This window comes from Lates calcarifer, unplaced genomic scaffold, assembly GCF_001640805.2.
Source record: "Lates calcarifer isolate ASB-BC8 unplaced genomic scaffold, TLL_Latcal_v3 _unitig_2080_quiver_1236, whole genome shotgun sequence".
Taxonomy (NCBI): Eukaryota; Metazoa; Chordata; class Actinopteri; family Centropomidae; genus Lates; species Lates calcarifer.
The window spans coordinates 7,408-28,014 of NW_026115967.1; the positions used below are offsets into that span (position 1 = coordinate 7,408).

Here is a 20,607-nt window from a genome sequence, read left to right on the forward strand (position 1 = left end):
GGAGTGGTGGGTTTGTTGTCCTGCTGTTGCCAAGGGGGGGTGTACTTGGCCTACAACAGTGTTTAGGTGGATGGTACGAGTCAAAGTAAGAAGGAGCCGAGGTTTCCCAGCAGAACTCTGGACCGTAACCAGATGATCAGTGTTTTTCACCTCACCTGTCAGAGGTTTAATGTGGAGGATCAACAGTGTGTAATTTGGAATAATCAGCCTGTTACACAGTAATAAACCCAGGCCAGGATAAAAGGATAAAACTCAGCACCTGTTTTCCTTCAAATCCTCTCTGTCTCTCTCTCTCTCTCTCTCTCTTCCTGAGCTTCTGTTGTTCTTGTGTTTAAAGCAACATCAAATACAAAAAGGAAGAAAGCCGTGGATGCTGATTCTTCAGGCCAGTAATTACTTCCAGCTCCCTGTCCTCTCTCTGCTCTCCAGACACTCAGAATATCATGAGGTCAGATTAACACAACTGTTTCCTGAGAAGCTGCTCGTGTGTGGGACGAAACTCACTGGTACAAAAATCCACATGTATCATCGTCTTCTGTCGTCTGTTGAGATCAGTGGTCATGGTTCGACGATTCAACGCATTTAATTTTATCTCAATGTTTTATATTTAAATATTGTAAATAAATGGACAACAACAACAGAACCACTGAAAAAGCTAAGTTAACATAACACTAACTTTACTTTGAGTCTGATCTGTCATGTGAGTTCAGGCTTAACATTAACAACCTTCTAAATCCTCCTCCACATGTTCACCGCGTTATCTGATGTCTTAGCTTCTCCTCTCAAGACACTTTCATATATTACGTCAGCATTGACTACAGTCTTGTATGAATCATATAGAGGATGATCGCAGATGCAATCTAAGGGAAGACTCAGTATCAGTCAGTGTGTTATTGTGTGGTTCCACCACTGAAACACACTAACAGATGGAGGCAGTGGTATTCCAGCAGCTCCTGGTTAAATCCCTGTTTTTGTCAATGGAGTCTGGTAGAGATATATAGAGATGTTTCTGGATCTTCCTCTTTAATAAAAAGCTCTGTCTCTGTAGGAATCCTATCATCATGTTGTCAGACACTGAGAAGAACAATCTGAGTCTGTCAGAGACAAAAACAAGAACTTTAGTGGACGTCCATTAAAGTGGACAATTTCTGTTCTTGATCAATTCTGCTCTGATTCCATGATTTTTGTCTCTATCAGTCATTTCCAACCAAAATCATGGAATATAAAACCCAGGTTCTTTTAAACAGCTGAAATGTAAACCACATATCAGTGGGGACATTTTATTTTAAAAAAAATCAGCTCAGGAACCAACTCCTCTTCTGGCCAAAACAATCTGTCATTTCCTTTCCATCCTAATGTGTGTGTGTGTGTGTATGTGTGTGTGTGTGTGTGTGTGTTGCTGGTCTATAAATAATGTGCAGAGCAGCAGCAGTGTTGTGTGGAGGCAGAGGGAGCAGCCCTCCATTAGCTGTGCTGCATCTCTAATGAAGCCTGTTGACAGCGGCTGTAATTAGCCTCGGCTCTTTGTGTTCTCTTTGTCGACTGCGGTGTCGAGACATTTCTTCATATCCCCCGCCGATGTCGCGTCTCGTCACCGACGCCTGCTTGTCATCACACCTGGCAGCCATTACTGTGAGAAATCTCTTATGTGGAGTTGTATGTGGGCCATTGTGGCGCTGTGTGGTTGACAGTCGTGTGTGACTGTAAATGACGGCATCAGATGTTCATCCAAGATGTGTCATCACACTGTGAGATGATCCAGCTGCCACTGATGAGGTACTTCTACTAAAGTCCTCCACTGCTGTTCTCAGTGTTGTTCAGCAGCTTAATGAGTGTTTCTGGTAATTACAGTGACAGTGTTTTTTACTGAGGTTAAAGTCCTAATACCACACTGTAAATACTGTAACAGGTACAAGTCCTGCAGTCCAAACTGTACCTAAGGAAAAGTCCAACAATATCAACATCAAAAAGTACTTAAAGTACCAGAAGTAATACTACTCATTGTTATTTCATATGCTGCTGGGTAGCTTGTGAATTCTACCCCAGCATCAGTCTCATCTTGAGCTTCATCGTGATTTATTTGTTGATTATATTTTGTATCGTTACTCTGAATTTGTGAGATAGTTTATCAGATAAATATAGTGGAGTAAGAAGTTCAGCTGTAGCGGAGGATGAGTCTAAAGTAGAATGGAAATGGAAATCCTGAGGTAGAAGTTTGGAGTGGTGTTTGTGTCCAGTGTTCCCTCTCTTTTAGCTCTGTGTTTGGTCTCCTCCTCCTCCTGAGGGGAACATCTGACTCCTCTATGTTCACCATCTGCTCTCTGAGGACAGGCTGTTTACAGCTGTAACTCTGAAAACATCTACTGCAACTGAAAACAACACAGAATGCAGGTGAGAGACGGTGACAGTCGGTGTTGTTGGTCATGTCAGGAGCTCTCCGAGGAGAGGAGTCTTCAGAGGTTGTTGAAGACAGAGAGGGACGCTCCTGCTCTGATCTGATCTGGGAGCTGGTTCCACCATCAGGGAACCACAGACCAGAACAGTCTGGACTGAGAGGACCTTGTGTGCAGGGATGGTGATGCCAGACGATGATCCCTGGAAGAACAGTGTCTGAGTTTTACACCGTCGGTATCACATCATGATGATGATGATGCAGTGCAGCTAAACCTCGTCCTGACAGGGTGGAGGTCTCCAGGTGGTGAAGGTCGTCCTCGCCGTCCACAGTCCAATCAGTGTCATTTAACTCTGACGTGATTACACACTGTGTTGTTGTACACCTGAGCAGGTAACACACAGCACTGTATTCATTTACTCTTTAGACACAGCACCCCCTGCTGCCACTCATTAACTGTTGTTGCTCTGAGTCTGAGCCGTTCATCAATGGGTTGACCGGAAACACGGTCCAACTGTGTATATTACCCATGATCCTCTTCTCCTTCTGGAGCAGGAAGTGTTGTGGCTGTAACAAACTCCAAACTCTGTCTCTGACTCTTGGTCTCTGCGTCAGTTTCCTGGATCTCAGAGATGAACTCTGGTTTTAATGACTCTAAGTCTCTTTAACTGATCTACAGTTCAGCATCAGTCTGAACTCTCTGGGTCTGATTCCAGCAGTTTGAGCTGCTGACTCTCACTCAGTCAGAGGGAGATGGAACCTGCTCAGGTACACAGAGCAACAGCAGGTGTTCAGGGAGCAGAGAGGGAACGACAGAGGCTCCACTCTCCCTCTCACACTGAACCATCAGCACGACTCTGAGGATTTTAAGTTTTAATAGTTACATCATGTTGCTTTAAATTTGCAGTGGGCCTTAGACTCCTGTTGTTTTAGATCCATGGTTATTCAGGAAGGGTTGAATTCTTCAAGGTGGAACGTCTTCAGGTATCTACAACCATGTCCAGCTGCTCTTGATTCAACCCTTCTTGGATTATTTCACACTATTTCTCTGTTTTCCACATGGATCCTTGTTACCCAGTAATAATGTTAGTGTAGCCTGTGATTATTAAACAGATGTTCAGTCATTTATTTCTCAGTCCTTAAACACAGTGTTGTTCTCTAACCTTTTCTCTTCCTACCTTGTGATTTACAGGCTGTTTCTCACATGTTGCCATCTTACCTCTAAAACACTGTCTAATGTTGTTGTCTTGTCGTTATTCAAAGGCAACGCAACAACACAAAGCTGCACAACAGTTGCTTAGCAACCTCTGGCTGGTCAGAAAGCAGCGGTCCACCTCAACATGGAGTCAGATGTTTCTCTGCTGCTCAGCTCCGTCTGACAGGACTCACATTTCTCCACTGAACGACCTTTAACCCTGAGGGTCCACGTACGTTCAACACTTTGACTTCAACATTAGAACGACAGCAGGACTTAAACTTGAATCCTCCTTCTTCTGCTTATGTTCAAAAACCAAAATATACATGGAGGTGGAATCAAATAGAAACAAGAAAATACACCTCTTTAGGGACACCTGTAAAATCTGATGCAATCCCATACAACAGCTCAGCCATTTATTTGGCCTTTATACTGAGAGGTTTTGTCCACTCCATTTACAAACATGAGGGGATCAGAATATTAAAAACACACTTTCAACACAATACAGCCCAGTGCAACACCACCACTGACTTCTGACACCAGAGCTTGATAAAGGGAGAATATGTGGCAGAGCTGTTGCACTGGATCACATTGGATTGTGTAGGTGTACCTAATAAAGTGGCCAGTGGGTGTCAGGTTTGTCTTAGAAGACACAGAAATAAGAGTCGGCCTCAGTATGATTTAAAATACAAGTTGACTGTTTCAGGTGTGGGAGGACCTGTCCCTGCTGTCATTCTAGTTGTGAACTCACAAACAAGCATCATTGCTGTTTTTCAGTTTTGTGGATTCCTGACTTTTCTTCACTGCATGAACACACACATAAAGGACACGGGACCTCTGGGGGTGTCCTGTGGGATCTGGGACTGGGACACTGGCAAAGGATCCATTGGGTCCTGTGGGCTGTGGAGTACTGGCGATCTGTCCAGAGTGTACTCCACCTTCAGCCCCCTACGACCCTTGTGGATGAGCGGTATAGATAATGGAGGAACAGATGGGTCTTCCATGGATCTGGCTTGGCAGATCCTGGATCAGACTGGGATTTGGGGAGTTTGTTCCTCAAGACATTTCTGAGCAGTTGTTGTGGTGGTGGGAGCACTGTCCTGCTGGGAGAGGCCCCTGACAGTGGAGAGTGCTGTTGCCATGGGGGTGTGTGCTTGTTCTACATGTTTAGGTGGATGGTACGAGTCAAAGTAACATCCAGATGAATTAAGGAGGTTTCCCAGAAGGACACTGGACTGTGACCAGACGACCAGTGTTATAGGTTTTAATGTTGTATATTGTTGTTCAGTTTCCAGGCACAGTGGGCGTCACAGTTTCTGATGACTTTCATCCTAATGTCCTGCTCACCCTGACATATTGCTGTTGGATTTTTTGGTCACAGTCTCTGATGATCTGTATCAGATCAGCATACAGCACTGAAATACTGTCAGACACTTTTCTTTTACCTGTTTCAAAGACCTAAAATACATCAACACAGGAACAGGAACAACATTTTCATGGTGGTCACAGAATACAGTTTATTACTGGCTGCAGAGAACAGCTGAAAAATCAATCTGTTGTTTTTAACGATAAAATCAAATCAGTTTTTGGATTGAAAAAAAATAAAGATCAAGTAACAGCTTCATTTTTCATTTCTGTCTCTAAAAGAACTTTCTCAATCCAAAAAAACAAAACAACAAAGAAACTCATTTTTATTTAATACTACTTAATACTTTAATACTACTACTAATACTATTATTTAATACTGAAACAGTATGTTAACCTCCTCAGGACAGATGTTCATGTAAAGAAGGTGAGAGCAGCCCTCAGGTTTTTACATACAAATGACTTTTAAACATTAGTGTTGTTAAATTAATATCAGTGCTAAACCCACAGTGAGATGTTGACAGAATGAATCAGAGTGAAGACTGACTTCAGATCAGACAATGAGGACAGGATACATAACTTCGTGTTCTGGTCTCTGGTCTGAGGCACCAGATTTACAGAATGGTTACACTGACACCTTGTGGCCATATGTACAAACTGCATGTTGTGCATTCACTGACACTACCTGTGTCTTCAGTTGAACTGACAAATTATAATTAGTCCCAGTTCTGAAGTAAAGATCTGTTTCCTGCCGTTCTCCAGGTGTCTGAGGTACAGTGATGATTTACCAGCACACAAGTTTTATAGGTAAACCTCAGAGCTTGAAAGCAGCGGTGCACCCTGACCACAGGGGTTCATTAATATGTGGCATATACTGTATAATAGAGGAAAGAGATAGTGTAGATAGAAATATTATTTGATGACTGTTGGATACATTGTGATGAAACTGAATCCCTCCAACTCTCGAGATCCTCTCTGGTGACTTTAACTCTAGTGCCACCATGAGGTAAAACTTTCTTTGTGCAGCACGTGGACTGTAAACATTATACCCTCTGTACAGCCTCAAAGACTGTGGCTGTGGACACTTGTAGTTTCTTTTCACAATTACATATCACTTCATCATGTCCACAAACTCCAAACTTTTTTCTTAATTTTTTAATTAATTGTGTTTTCTGACATCTGACATTCAGAGGCTCTTAATCTCACTGACCCTGATTTGAGCCTAGTGTTCCTAGCCTTAGTGTTCACCATAGGTTGGGGGTGGGGGGGCTGCTGACTGGGAAGGGTAAAGATATGACTCACAACCAATGTCAATAAACCCCCAGGGGGAGAAGAATCTCTCTGAGGGTCTGGGGGTAGTTCAGGTATGGAGACAGGGTCTGGGTCTGGAGCCGGACCACTGCAGTGACAGCCCTGTATCACTGTACTGTACTAAAACAAAACACCACGTCCCACTCTTAAAACCCATCCCTGCTTAAGTCTGTCCTATTCATTTATTTATTTATGGGTTTTGCACATTTTTCTTCCTCTTTAAGCATAAAATATATCAAATTGTAATTTTATTTTTGTGAACATTTATTTAAAACATTGCTTTATTTTTTAAGTTTCTTGAGATTGTAGTATTGGTATCATTGAATAAATATAAGCACAGTGTATTTTATTTTCTGTTCCTTAATATGGATCAGGAACTACATAATATGGTGCACCTGGCGGAGTGATATGATGTAAGGTGGTGTCCGCACACCCTAACCTCGCCAAGGACCCGGAAGTACTGTAATTCAGTAAGAGTCAAGTTTACAGTCAATACGATGAGTAATAGTATGAGTTTTACAGGCGATCTTTGCTGGAGATTAACGAGCTAACTGCGCGTACTACGACGGCGCCCGTTTTTCCGTCTTCAGAGGACCACTCCTGCTACAGGATAACACCAAGCCAGCGACTCAGTGGAATAAAACAGACTGTGTCGACAATTACTCATCACGATAACAACAAAGGACGGCTTTAAAACTTATTTGGTGTATGCCCATCCTGAGCTTTGGATGCAGCTTCAGAGTTGTGCCTCTGCCGGTTTAAAATCTGGTCATCCGGTCTTTAACCAACTAAAGGAGATTTTCACAGGAGATGAAGGGGAGGATTTTTGAAAATGGTACAGATATTTTTGAAGAGACCGTGGAGGACTTCTGATAATAATGAAGACAGTTTGTAAACCACTGCCCACACAGAGATCTGATCCAACAAAATACTGCAGGGAAAGAAAAACCAAAAGCTGTGTCTGACAAACTCCTTTTCTGTCTACATTACAAATTTACAGTTGAAGTCATAACTTTACAGACACCTAGTTTGACTTCATTAAAGTCATTTGTTAACTACTCCACAGTTTTCACATCAGCAACTAAACTATAGTTTTGGTCAGAGCATCTGTTTTGTGGCAGTTGTTTTCTCACTTTTACTTAAGATCCAGCCGGTTGGAAGTTTACATACATTGACGTTGACTGTGCCTTGAAACAGCTTGAAAAAAACTTCCCAAGTCTGATTTATTCTTGGGAGCAAGTTCCAAACACCTGGAGGTACCACATCTTTACAAACAATGGTATGCAAGTATGAACACCATGGGATCAGACAGGTGACCTATGACTCAGGAAGAAGACATAGTCCTGACATGAACACTTTTTGGTGCAGAAAGTGTCAATCAGTCCCAGTCCTCAGTCCCAGAACTACAGCAAAGGACCCTATGAAGGAAATGGCATAAACGTATGTACAGTAAAACTAGTCCTATATCGACATAACCTAAAAGGCTGCAGAGCAAGAAAGAAGCTGCTGCTCCGATACTGCCATTAAAAAGCCAGACTACTACTGGCGCTAGTTGTATGTCTGTGCACATATTTGCCTGCCTGGTGAGGCTCTCCCAGTGTTTTCTGCTAACGGATGAAACTTTTCTGGACAAAATGCTGAAGAAGAATTGAAACACTTCATTGCTGGAATTGACAGCAGAGCCTCACTCCTGACAGTGGATGAGGTCGCAGTCAGTATCATCCCTAAGACAGAAACATCTATAGAAACTCTTCATGGGAAGGCCCACGCTTGTTCTGGATCATCCAAGCACCATGCACATGGCTACAGCCCATCTCCCAGGGACTACACCAGGCATGGCTTCTCTCCTTAGCGCCATGAGCACTGACATCCCTCTCATCATTCTCTGAGTCCTGGACATGGAGGGCTCCATACTCCCTCTCACTACAAGTAGTCGACAGCTACTGACTTGACCCAGGCCCATCAGGAGAGTAATGCCTCATCTACTGACTGAGGACATTGTTGTGCATGCTTGAGTTGACCCTGGAGCAGACATTTCAATACTAAGACATTATAGCATGCAAGAACTTGAAAGTACAACTTGTGAGTATCAATGCATCAAAATTGCCAGACTAAGTGTGAACTGGTTACTTGCAGCCTTTAGCTGCTTACTGGGTAATTTCAAGAGCCACTAGAGGGGCTATCTCGCATCTGTCTAACAGTGTTTCATGTTCGCAACCAACGTCTGTAAAGAGTTTTGTAAAACAAAACGTGCCTCTCTACCGTTATACTAGTCTGGGTCATATCTGAGGTTCTGCAGTCTACTAGAATTAGCAGGTCACCAAAGCATGGATGACTGAAATCAAAATTACACCTTGAAAAGTCACAAATACGTTTATGGATGTATTCAGTGTTCAATGTTCTGCTGGGGAACCTTTGGTCCTTCATTCATGTGGATGTTACTTTGACACATACCAACCACCTACACGAGGTTCCTGTGGGCTGTGGGGTGGAGCCTCCATGGATCTGGCTTGCTCCAGATCATCCCATAGATGCTGGCTCTGCCACATCTCTCAGTATCTGATATTTCCTTGATAAAGAACAGTTTTATTTTCTGTGAAAAGTATGTGTTAGAGAGCCCATCTAGTGGCCACTGAAATGACCCAATAAGCAGTTAAAGCCATCTTTTCAGGTTTAAACCAGTTCACACTATATTCTGACAGTTTTGAAAATGCATTAATACATTTAAGTTATCATTTCAAAAAACGTTCTTGCACACCGTTAAGTCTTAGTGACAGGTTCAGGATCAAAAACTCTCTTGACACCGTCCATCACTCAAATTCCAGATTGATAATGAAAACAACATGGACACACCTGTTCGTTTATAACACTAACAGGTAAACCATGTCCAAACTGAGTCTCTTCATAGACAGAATATTTAAAATCTATTTGTCAAATATTAATCCGGCACCTGTTACAACATGATCTGTGGAGCTGTTTGCAGATGATGGTGAAGTTTTCAGCATGTTTTTATGTCCATTTTTATCTCACACGTTGTTTATGCAAGGTCTATCATCACTTTCATAGCCTCCTCAACTTCACAGGCAGTAATGGTGAACAAACACTCTGAAGCCATTCATTACATACATATATGTTCACATTGTGCAGCTGAATTCTTCCATGACTGTGATGAAAACGGACATTGTTGTTATTTTCAAATACTCTGTGTCTCTGAAGTCACCGTGAACTTTTTCTGTATCAAACCAGACCAGGATCTTTCCCTGAACCTGAACCAGGAGCTGTGAGAGTTCGAATAGAACCAGAAGACAGTTTAACAAAGCTGGAGTCACTACAGATTTATCTGTCACAAAATAAAGTTCTCTAAACTAGAAAACAATATTAACCACATTGTGTGACATTCTTGAACTAGGGAATTCAACCAGGGAATGGTCATTTTATCATTAAAGAAGGTCATAAAATCATTGCTACTGAGGGTTACAGAGATGCGTGGATCTATAGAGCTGTGACTCTCTGTCAGCCTGGCTACAGTGCTGAAGAGAAACCTGGGGTTGTTCTTATTATCCTCTATTAATGATGAGTAATAGGCACTTCTTGCATTACAGAGGACCTTTTTATATCTTTTGACACTACCAGGATAAGTGGGATTCTTCCAGTTTGGTGGTGTATTTTTGATACACAAATAGTCCTACACATTTGCAACTAGAAACATGGTTCCAAAGCTAAAATATTGGGCAGGTTTGGGAGATAGGTAGACATTTGTTTTAATGAATTTTGTTCTATATTGAACTAAATTGTGCATTTCCTGAGGAAAATGTGGTATGATTGCTCACAGTTCTTGCAGCTGCTGCAACATGCGATCAGTTATTGATGTTTTGAAATTTTTCCTTATCACACATATACCAGGAAGTGTACAAGAAAAAATCTCTCTTCTGTGAATATTACCTCTGGAGTCCAAGTTTGTCAGTGTACTTGTGCCTCAGCGTTCTTACTATTTAACCCTCCTGAGTCCATTTTTTTGTGTTTTTTGAATTTTATTTTTGTATAACTTTGGCTGTGTTGATGTCTTTCATACACCTTTCAAACTAAATAACTAAATAGAGCAATCTATGTCCCTTCTGCATTTTTTGTGCCATTGACTCCCATTCACTTTTTTTAATACACTACCACTGCAATTTGATTTCTATTTTTTAAAAAAATTTCATTCGATGGTGTTGACATCCCCTCAGGTTTTATTGTTTTCTACTAGGTGAAGATATTTTTTCATGTACTGTAAATCTACCACTGATGGGCAAAATCATCTTTTTTATACATTTTCATGCATTTTTTTTTTTTACATTATCATATGCAGGCCAAGTAAACTTGTATTTTTCCTTTATTTCTAGAACAGAGCAAGGTATTAGTCTATTAGCATATTTAAAATATTTCTGTTTTTGTGTGCTTTTTCCAAAAAATCATCTTCTTGTGTTTTTTTCTAAAAAGAAGACTTTAATTGCTAAAACTGGCATTTAAGGAGTTAAAATTTCTGTGCTGTGAAGACTGAAGTTAATAATGGTATTCATAAAAAATATTTAAAAAAATATGATGATATTTATATATATATGATATTTCTATGTGTGTGTGTGTCCAAGGGACATAGGTGGAGCACAAAATGAAGGGACCCCCAAGGGTTGAAGAACTGTATAAATCCAGTACTGCAAGATATAAGCAAGTAACTGATTTTTCAACAGAACCTGGGTTATTTGAAGATGTATTTTTCTATAATTCCACATGACATTATAAATAGCCCTAAGATCATAAACCCAAAAGAAAAAACAAAACAGAATTAAAATGTATTATATTTTATTTTATACAGCAGGAGGATTTCTTGTAAATCACATGGTCTCTCATTATGGCAGTAACAGAAAGTGAAATTGGGAGGTCGCTCTATAAAACAGCCACTTTCTCTCTTTCAGCATCTTCACTCATCGTTCCTCTCCACACTGCAGTAAAGGTAAGGATCCAGAGTCAGAGGAAGACTCTGTTTGACTGCAGTTACTGTCCTGTGTTTCTATATGTGGTCTTTACCCTGTAATATGCTGTGTAAAGCTCTTTGACTGAGCCTGTTGAGAGGAGCTGTACAAACAGACTTTCCTCTGCAGACTCGGAGCTTATTGAACTGTTTAACGCAGCACTGGACGTCAGCAGCAGACTTTACAAGTAGACAGAGGGTCTGAACACAGCTGTGACCATGTGTGTTTGATCTGTTTTCATGTGTGTGTCAGTCAGATTGTGTTTGAGTTAGAAACTCTGCTGCTTCTTATGTTTCTGTCTGTGTTGCTTCTCTGTCTTCATCATGGCATCATTTACAGGTCAGTGGAATTATTAGTATTATTATTCATACATTAATTAATATATATATATATATATATATATATATATATATATATATATATATATATAATGTATATAAACAAAACCCCACCCCAGACTTGTCTAATACCACACCTGTTTCCCCAGGTGGGGACACTTCCACCGGACAGTCGACTACAGATGAGCCAGCCCAACCTCTCTCTATGGAGCAGACACCAAAGGTCAGTCCTGACACAGTTTAGGTAACGTACCTGTTGACAGGAAGCACCTGTGCTCATAGAACTATGGTTACAATGGTAACCAACACACTACAGTTTAAGAATCATATGAAAATAGACCAAACTAAAACAAATTAGAGACCATCTCATTGTGGTATCCCCCCTTCTGTGACGCCCATCAGCATAAGATAATGTAAGTCTTTCATTAGCCCACAGTGGGAGAACTGACATCAAACAGACAGTACAAACAGAAATACAGGCTGGACAGCACAGCAGCTGGTGAAGAGTTCTTTTTCCTTCTCCTTTTCTTCTCTTTTACCCCAAGATGGATTTGTCCCAGTATGTGTTATGTTGCTGAGTCTTTGTTGTTTGGTTTGGGCTGGAGCCTAACCTAGCTGTCATTGGGTGAGAGGTGGGGTACACCCTGTACAGTCACCAGTCCATCACAGGGCCAACACATAGACAAGCAACCATTCACACTCACATTCACACCTACAGGTAGTTTAGAGTCACCAGTTAACCTGCATGTGTTTAGACTGTGGGAGGAAGCTGGAAACTCACACAAAAAAGATCGGGGGGAACCGGGGCTCAGAACTGGAACTGTCTTACAACAGTGGGGCAACAAGGCAACCACTGCACCACCGTGCCTCCCAGAACAAATGCATCATTTAAAAAATAAAGCTACAACACACCTAAATATTCAAACACTGAGTGCCACAGAACACAGAGGGACGAGTTACAAAGGGTAAATTCATTCAAACATTTGTGATATTATCCTCTGTGAACGATGCAGTCAGAGTTTAAACTGAAATAAACATTACATGGTTTGTTCAGTGATGGACACTCCAGTTCCAGGTGTGTTGGTGTGTTTTCATCCACTTGTTCTCTTGTAGCTTCTGTTGTTTGTAACTCATTTTCTTCATGTTGTGTGTAACAGCATTTCTGTTGTTGGATGTGTTTTCTCACTTTGCAGGCTCAGTGTAATGACACGGCCCCCATGACTATGGAGGTGAGGTTTCACAGAATGAATTTCAGCAGCCAAGTTAATCATGAAAAAGTTCACTCCAGCACCGTTGATGTTTGACAGTAGTTTCCTCCTCTGCACATTAACCTGCTGAACTCCCTCACAGACAAGTTCCTATACCCAGAGGAAACGAAAATTAAAGAAGAGCTCTCAAAACTGTTTCATCTATTTCTCCTAGACAATTGGAGGTCTGTGTGAAACCAAAATGAGACTATGGCTTATTTCTCCTGTCTCTCAGTTTTTTTTCCAGATCAGAGAGACACACAAAGTCTCTCCTTTTAGAGAGAGATTAGCCTCCTCTTAAGTTTCAAATGAAATCTCATCGAAATCTCAACGACTACTACTACTTCTGTGCCTCTTCTTTATCTCAGGTTGAGATATCAGAGAACTCTATGAACTGAATCTATTCTCATCCCTCTGGTAGAGTCAATTCAAGCATCTCAAGCTCGTCCAGAGGAACATTTTACTGCTTAAAGTTTGCTCTTCTACAGCCTGGGAAACAAAGGTGTGATTCTCACTTCAGCCTCATTTTATATATATATGTACATATATATATATATGTGTGTATGTATAGCCTCAAGTATGGCTCCTGTCTTTCCATTTGACCTCTCTCACCTGTTTCTCCTGGTTAATCTTAGGAGAAAAGTATGAGAAACAAAGAGACAATATAAAATGAGGCTGAAGTGAGAATCACACTTTTTTTTCCCAGGCCGTAGAAGAGCAAACTTTGAGAAGTAAAATGTTTCTCTGCGTATCTCAACTCACTGTCCAAAATAAGTCACAGAGTAAATAACAGGAAGGTAATGCTGCACAGATAACATGCTGTTGGTCGACACACTGGGCTCTGTCTGACTGCATTCTTCATGTTTTATGTTTCAGATTCCACCAGAACTGGACAAAATCCTGCAGAGTGTGAAGTCTGTTGATGATCGAAAACAGCTCTATGCTGGTAAGTTCTGGTTCAACTGGTTCAAGGTTATTTGTAATTTAAAGTGTTGATGCTGCTCTAAAGTGGAGATCAAGTGAACAGCGTGTCTGAATACAGATTGCATTTTAATATCAGAGAGTGTAACTCACTGTTTTGTTCTTTCTCTGCAGCTACTAAAACCTTGTTGAAGTTTTACACCTCTGATGACAAAAATATTAAGAAATACTTCAATTCCTTGAGGAAACTCATCACAGAGTCTGACGCAGGTTTGTCTAGAACTGAAGAAACTTCTCTGACTGATGGTCAGCTCAGTTCAGGCTGTGTTACAGTTGTACCTCAGTCTCCCTCAGGTGAATATCAGTCACATGAACCAGTGTCAGATGATATAAATATGTTTATATATTGTATATGTATGCTGAATGCTGTTCTGTCTCTCATCAGGAAAGACGTCCCGCTCTGTAGGTGAGTGAGTCTCAGCTGATGTGAATCTGCAGCTCTCAGTGACTCTGTTCCTCTGCTCGTTCACCTTTTTCCCTCCTCTGTATTTGTTGCACAGTCAAGGTCTTCACAGTCACCACAGGGGAAACCTTTGGTGCTGATGAAGCTCTGATGAACCAGGTGAACACCTGTCCAGAGCTTCAGGTGAAGAGGACAGAGCAGAAGGACTGCAGAGTGCTTCTTCTTTTCTGTCCAATCACCTCACGTCTTGAGTCAGATGTGGAGGTCGCCCTGACTCAGGTGAAAGGTAACACAGAGATCTTTTCTCATCATGGTCATATTGTTCAGTGTTTTACATTTATCTTTCTTTCATTTCTCAGTTCTAATCATGTGACTGTAGATCGAAGCTTCAACATTTAAATGATGATCTGAAAATGTTGGTTTTCTCCATCAAAATGTTTCCAGGTCGACCTCCAGAGAGAGTAAATGTTCAAAGTTGAGGATGTTCACTGTGAACAGAGCTCTTTACTAAATCCACCTGGAAACACTGTCAGTGTGGACACAGATCAGGTTTTCCTCTAAATGTCAGTTTAGATTTTAGACTCAGTCTCAGACCTGTGCTTTCAGGTCTGTTCCCTACAGAAGAATTCACTCTGTCAGATGACTAAACAGCCTGAAAAACCTGCTGACGTTTGTATTTTTAAAGAAGGATGTTGTGAACTAATGAGAACGACGTCCTCCTCTGTTCCTCCAACACTGAGCTCCATCTTTTCTTCCTCTCCTCCCTCTCCAACAGGTGATAAACCAGTCATTCTGGTGCTGATGCATCACACCTGGAAAGCTGACTACTCAACCTCTGGAAGAACCTGGTCTGAAGCCATTAAACATGTCGTCCTGGATGTTCATGTTCTCTTCCATGAGAGCATGAGAGGATTACTGACGTGTTCAAAGAATGAGGAGGCAGTCCGTAAAATACAAGAGGTCTTACTGCAGCACAGTACTCCTTATAGTAGTGGTCAGACAGGAAAAAGGAGTTTTTGGTCTTTAAGTTGGTTACAGAGACAGTAGCAACTCTGGCTTCAATGAAACAGCAATGAAACAGCAACAATGAAAAACTACTACGGGCATCAGTCAATATTATCTTTATAATAACACAAATAATAAGGCCCCCACTCACTCAGTCAGTCATTTACTGTAAGTTCCAGTCTTTTCATTTTTGTGACACATTTCTTTCATCTTTCTTTGTAGAAATCTTCTTGTTAAACTTGTAAAACATGTTTGGGATCAGACTGAATTCATGAAGTCAGTGAAGCTGCCTGTTCTCAGTTTGCTCTGTGCTGGTGTGAATCTGAATCTGAACTCTATCAAGATTTCTTTCAAAAAGAGGTTGTTCTTTCTTTTTTGATGTTGATAGAGAGGAGGATGAAGTGCAGCTCGGCTCTGCACCTGTGGTTTGGACAGTTTCTGTGGACTCTCACGACCCCTTTTCCACCACAGTAGTTCTGGTTCTGTTCAGGAATCTTGGAACCTTGGTTCTATTCAGAGAACCACATAAACATAGAGCTGCATTGGAATTCCATCAAATATTCTAATAATAATAATATAAAGGACGATTTCACCTCCTTCAATGATTCTGATTAATTCACTTCTTCAAAATATTATTCTGAATGGCATTAGATGCAGTTTTCTTGTCAGCTTGTACAGATCTGTGGAGAACAGTATCTTTGGCTGAGTAAATGTTTCCGTGGGGTAAAACGTTTGTTTGAGAGTCCAGCTTCATTAATTCTGTCTGTGGTGTCTTGTGATGGAGAATGATCGATTCAGCTTCGTTTGTCACAAAATCTCTTTTTTCTTTCTGCTCACTGGTTTTAAATCACTGTAATTAAAGTTAATAAGTAAGCAACTCATTTCATTGATGCAACAGGTTCATTGGGTAAATGATGTCCTGCACCAGGTCTCCACTAGATGGCAGCATTGACATTAAAACTGTAGTTTTCTGTCTTGTCAGTATGAAACTGAGGTGGAGCAGCAGAGTCCACGTCCAGTTCTGCTGCTGGAACAGTTCATGGTGTTTACAAAGCTGAGATTCACAGTGTCAATCAGACAACAAGCAAACTGATATCTGGGACTGGAATAAGTGTGTGAGACAGACAGAAAGCAAAGACTGCAAAGATAGAGGCTGGTTATATAAAATCATATTTCTATTAGAAAAACTACAGCCCGGTTTAATACCACACCTGTTTCCTCAGCTGATGAATAAAAAAGTGATCTCCCAACAAGTGTAGCTCCCCATGTGTAACTTTTACCCCATACACCTGAACACATCATACACCTGAACACATCGCGACGTGCCTCCTCATTGGTCATGAACCTCTGGGCGGAGCTCAGAGAGGCGGAGAAACGAAGCCGGAACAGATTTAAACCAACGTCCGAGCCGCTGCCTCTGTTTGTCAGTGCTGTGAGGAAACGTCGTTACCGGAGAGTCTGGATGCTACAACAAACTCTGGAGCTGGTTTTTGTCAGGCACCAGTGAGACTGGACGCTGAACATACCTGCGGCGCGAAGGTAAGGTAGCTAGCTAGCTGCTAGCGTTAGCATTAACGTTATTCAAGAGCATTAGCATTAGCATTACCTCGTAAAGCTATCTGTTGATAATGTGTTTAAATCCCTGTTTGTATTTATATCACTTTACCGACATTTTGTGTCTCTGTCTCTTTGTGTTCCATCCGGGCCATTGTGACTCAGTTTGTGTGTTTGTGGTCATTGTGTTTCATGTTGTGTCTCTACCAGTGTTTTACACCTGGGTGTTAGCTTTAGCATTAGTGGGCAGTGTTAGCTTTAGCCGTATCATTGATATCTTGTCTTTGAGGCTTTTTTCTTATTGTCGTCGTTTATATCTGTGTGTTAAAGTGTGTGTGTGTGTGTGTGTGTGTGACTGAGCTGTGGAGGTAACTAACTGTTGAGTCTGTTTACAGCTCTGTTAGCTTCTCTTTACTCTGCAGACATGTCACTGCTTCTTTCTAATGTTGAGCTTTAAGTCCGTTTATTCAGGATTATCCTGTCGTTGTGATCATGTTGTTTCTCTTTGTGGTTGTTTTGCATCGCATTGTGTTCTTGTAGGTTTGTGTCTTTGTAGTTTTGTGTCTGCTTCAGGTCATTTTGTGTTTCAGTGCGGCAGGTCAGCGTCTTATTGTGATCGTTGTGCGACTCAGTTTTTTGCCTCTTTGTCGTTTTGTGTGTCTTTGTAGCTTTGTGGTAGTAATTCATAGCCATCCATTGATCCCCTGTTGTGTATATTATTGATTAGAAATTAGTTTGTGGTGACTTGAGACTTTATTGAGCTCAGTTTTGTGTTAAATCCAAGCTGGAAAACTGGATTTGAACTCTGTGAGAGCAGGTCACAGTGTCTGAGCTCACTGTTAGAAATTACTATAAAAACTGCTTTTCTCTCTGAGATCAATAGAGTCGTATTCTAGTAACATAATGAATTATTCACCTCAAAACTCAGAGTGTGATTGTCACAGTTTATTCTTCTCCACTGTTCTGGTTTTGGAGGTGAACTGTTGTTTATTAATGAGATTCAGCTGCTGATTGATTCTTGTGATGATTTTTCATATGTGACAGTAAACAGCTCATTTTCTGAAACAGCCTCTAATGTTTGTTAAATGTTGTGGTTCAGCTGTAATGTTGAAGATTTCTCTGTGTTTTCATGGTTAAACTGTTGATGAGGAATAGGTAGCAGTGTATTGATCATTTTCCTTTGTATGTTTCTCTTTGGTTTCCTCCAGGTGTCACCACTTCGTCCACGACATGGTCCACGATCACAGAGACATGGTCCACGATCACAGAGACATGGTCCACGATCGCAGAGACATGGTCCATGATCGCAGAGACCTTGTCAAAGATGAGAGAGACGTTGTCCTTGATCAGAGACATTGTCCCATGCTTCGTAGAGACCTTGCGATAGAATCGGCGGAGACGGGGGTCACCGATTTGACGGCACTGCCCGCGATCATGGAGACATTGTCGATGGTCACAGAGACAGCGTCTATGATCTCAGAGACATCGTCCACGATCACAAAGACACTGTCCGCGATCACAGAGACTTTGTCCATAATCTCAGAGACATTGTCCGCGATCACAGAGACATGGTCCACGATCGCAGAGACATGGTCCACGATCACAGAGACATGGTCCACGATCACAGAGACATGGTCCACGATCAGAGTCTTCGTACAATGAAGAAGTTCTTTGAGACCAGGACTGAGGCCTCCAGGTAATTCACTAACAGCTTAACATCAACTGTCCAACACAGAGACTGACATTAAATTCTAGCTCTTCAGTAACTGATCTGAGGTCTGAACAGTGTGATTAGTCATAAAAAGACTTCAGTCATTAGTTTACTCACAGAGTTCATGAGTGTACAGTTGAAGTAGAACTTAAACATCATGTGTCTTTCTCTGTCTTCCTCATCAGTGCAGTAAATCATCAAAATGTGAGGAACTCATTCAGTTCAGTGTCATTAGAAACGCTGTCATTTAGCTTCTTTGTGCTTCTATCAACCAGAGTGAGTTCAGACTGTAACAGGAACATTTCCATCCACTGCTGCTGTGTGAATATCAGCAGCTGCTGGAGTCAGTTCTCCAGTCAGAGCAGCTTCTTCTGTCTCTGTGTAGAAACCTGATTTAACTCTTGGACTAGTTCTGTTGAGTCCAGAACCAGTTAGTCCACACTCTGGTTTCTTTGCAGTTTACTGTCTTTTACTTCTCTGTGTTAAAAGTCACATCTTTATATTAACGTTTGTTTTTTTCCACAGGATTCAGACTTTAACCATTAAATCACAGCGAGAAGAGAGAGACGTGAAGACGTCAGAAGGTCAGTGTTAGTTTATTGTTTCCAGTCGGACTCATTATCACTCATTATCATTATCTCAGCTGCAGTTTGACTCTTTAAAACCTCTTGTCTGGAACAAGGAGCAACAAACAAAAGCTGCTGTAACTGATCAGTTTTAAATAGTATTTTTCAACAATGTAGCTGCAAAAAAGAAGTTTAAATAATATATATAACAGAAAACATACAAGCTTAGTTTAGAATAGAATAGAAACCCTTTTAATAAATAGGTTTAAACCATAAGTACTTAAAACTAAAACATACGTATGAAACTTTTTACAAACTAAAGAAAAACCCTAAAAAAATTTGAGTGATGAGTGTAAAACCATAAAAAATAAATATAAAACTATAAAAAAATGTATTTGAAAATGTTTAAAAATAGGTCTAAAAAATTAAAACATGAGCAAAAAGTGTTTTCACTGGAACAATAGGAAAGCAACACTTTACATCAGCTGGTAGAAGTGTTTTATCTGATGAACAGCTTCGTAACATGTTGTTTTCTTTCATCCACTTCAGGTCTTCAGCTGCTGTCGTCGTCTTCGCCTGCAGAGACGAGAACACGTTCATCACACACACTGAGCAGTAAATCTATTTTTCCTTTTCTAAACTAGCTTTATTCGTTTTTGATAACTAATTACAATATCACTTATTTTATTGTGTTTGTTTTTTTTATTATTATTACAGTCATAGTAATGACTAGAAATACTCATGAAACTATATAAAATGAGAATGACATGAAGATGACATAAGTAATTATTACTGAGGTCATTTCAGAAATGATATTACTGAAATTACTAAGGCAAAGGTAATACAAAATATACTTTTACTTGCTAATTAACTAAAATTATTTTTACATATTAAATATTGTTTTTTTTCACAACATTCTAAGCTATGGCATTTTTTGACCTTTTTTTTTTTATAGTTTTATATTGTTCATGTATTCCGTAATTTTTATAGATTATTTTGTTGTATATCTTGTCATGTTTATATCATGCCTTTTTCTATTTTTGCTGCTGCAACACTGAAGTTCCCTGCTGTGGGAGTAATAAAGTATTATCTTTCTCTTACTCAAATACTTGCCAGTCTGCTATATATTCTAATATTGTATGAAAGTGAATATCTTTAGGTTAGAGTTTTGATGCCATATTATATTATGACTTTTCTTGATGGTTTTTGACGCCATACTATACTGTGACTTTTTTTGAAGGTTTTTGATGCCATACTATACTGTGACTTTTTTTTGAGGATTTTTGATGCCATATTATACTTTGACTGTTTTTGATGCCATACTATACTTTGACTTTTTTTGATGACATACTATACTATGACTTTTTTTGACTGTTTTTGACGCCATACTATACTGTGACTTTTTTTGATGGTTTTTGATGCAATACTATATTGTGATATTTTTTGACTGTTTTTGATGCCATACTATACTATGACTTTTTTTTATCGCCATACTATACTATGACTTTTTTTGAGGGTTTTTGATGCCAT

General features: G+C 40.4%; 1 long non-coding RNA gene across 1 annotated transcript; it reads left to right on the forward strand.

Moving 5' to 3' along the window:
- The first annotated feature begins 14,022 nt into the window (after positions 1–14,022).
- LOC108892083 (uncharacterized) lies at positions 14,023–20,183 on the forward strand. Its single transcript, XR_001962413.2, has 7 exons — positions 14,023–14,132; positions 14,224–14,244; positions 14,339–14,527; positions 15,017–16,785; positions 18,009–18,496; positions 19,037–19,095; positions 19,627–20,183. It is a non-coding gene; the product is annotated as an uncharacterized LOC108892083 (long non-coding RNA).
- Positions 20,184–20,607: the final 424 nt, after the last annotated feature.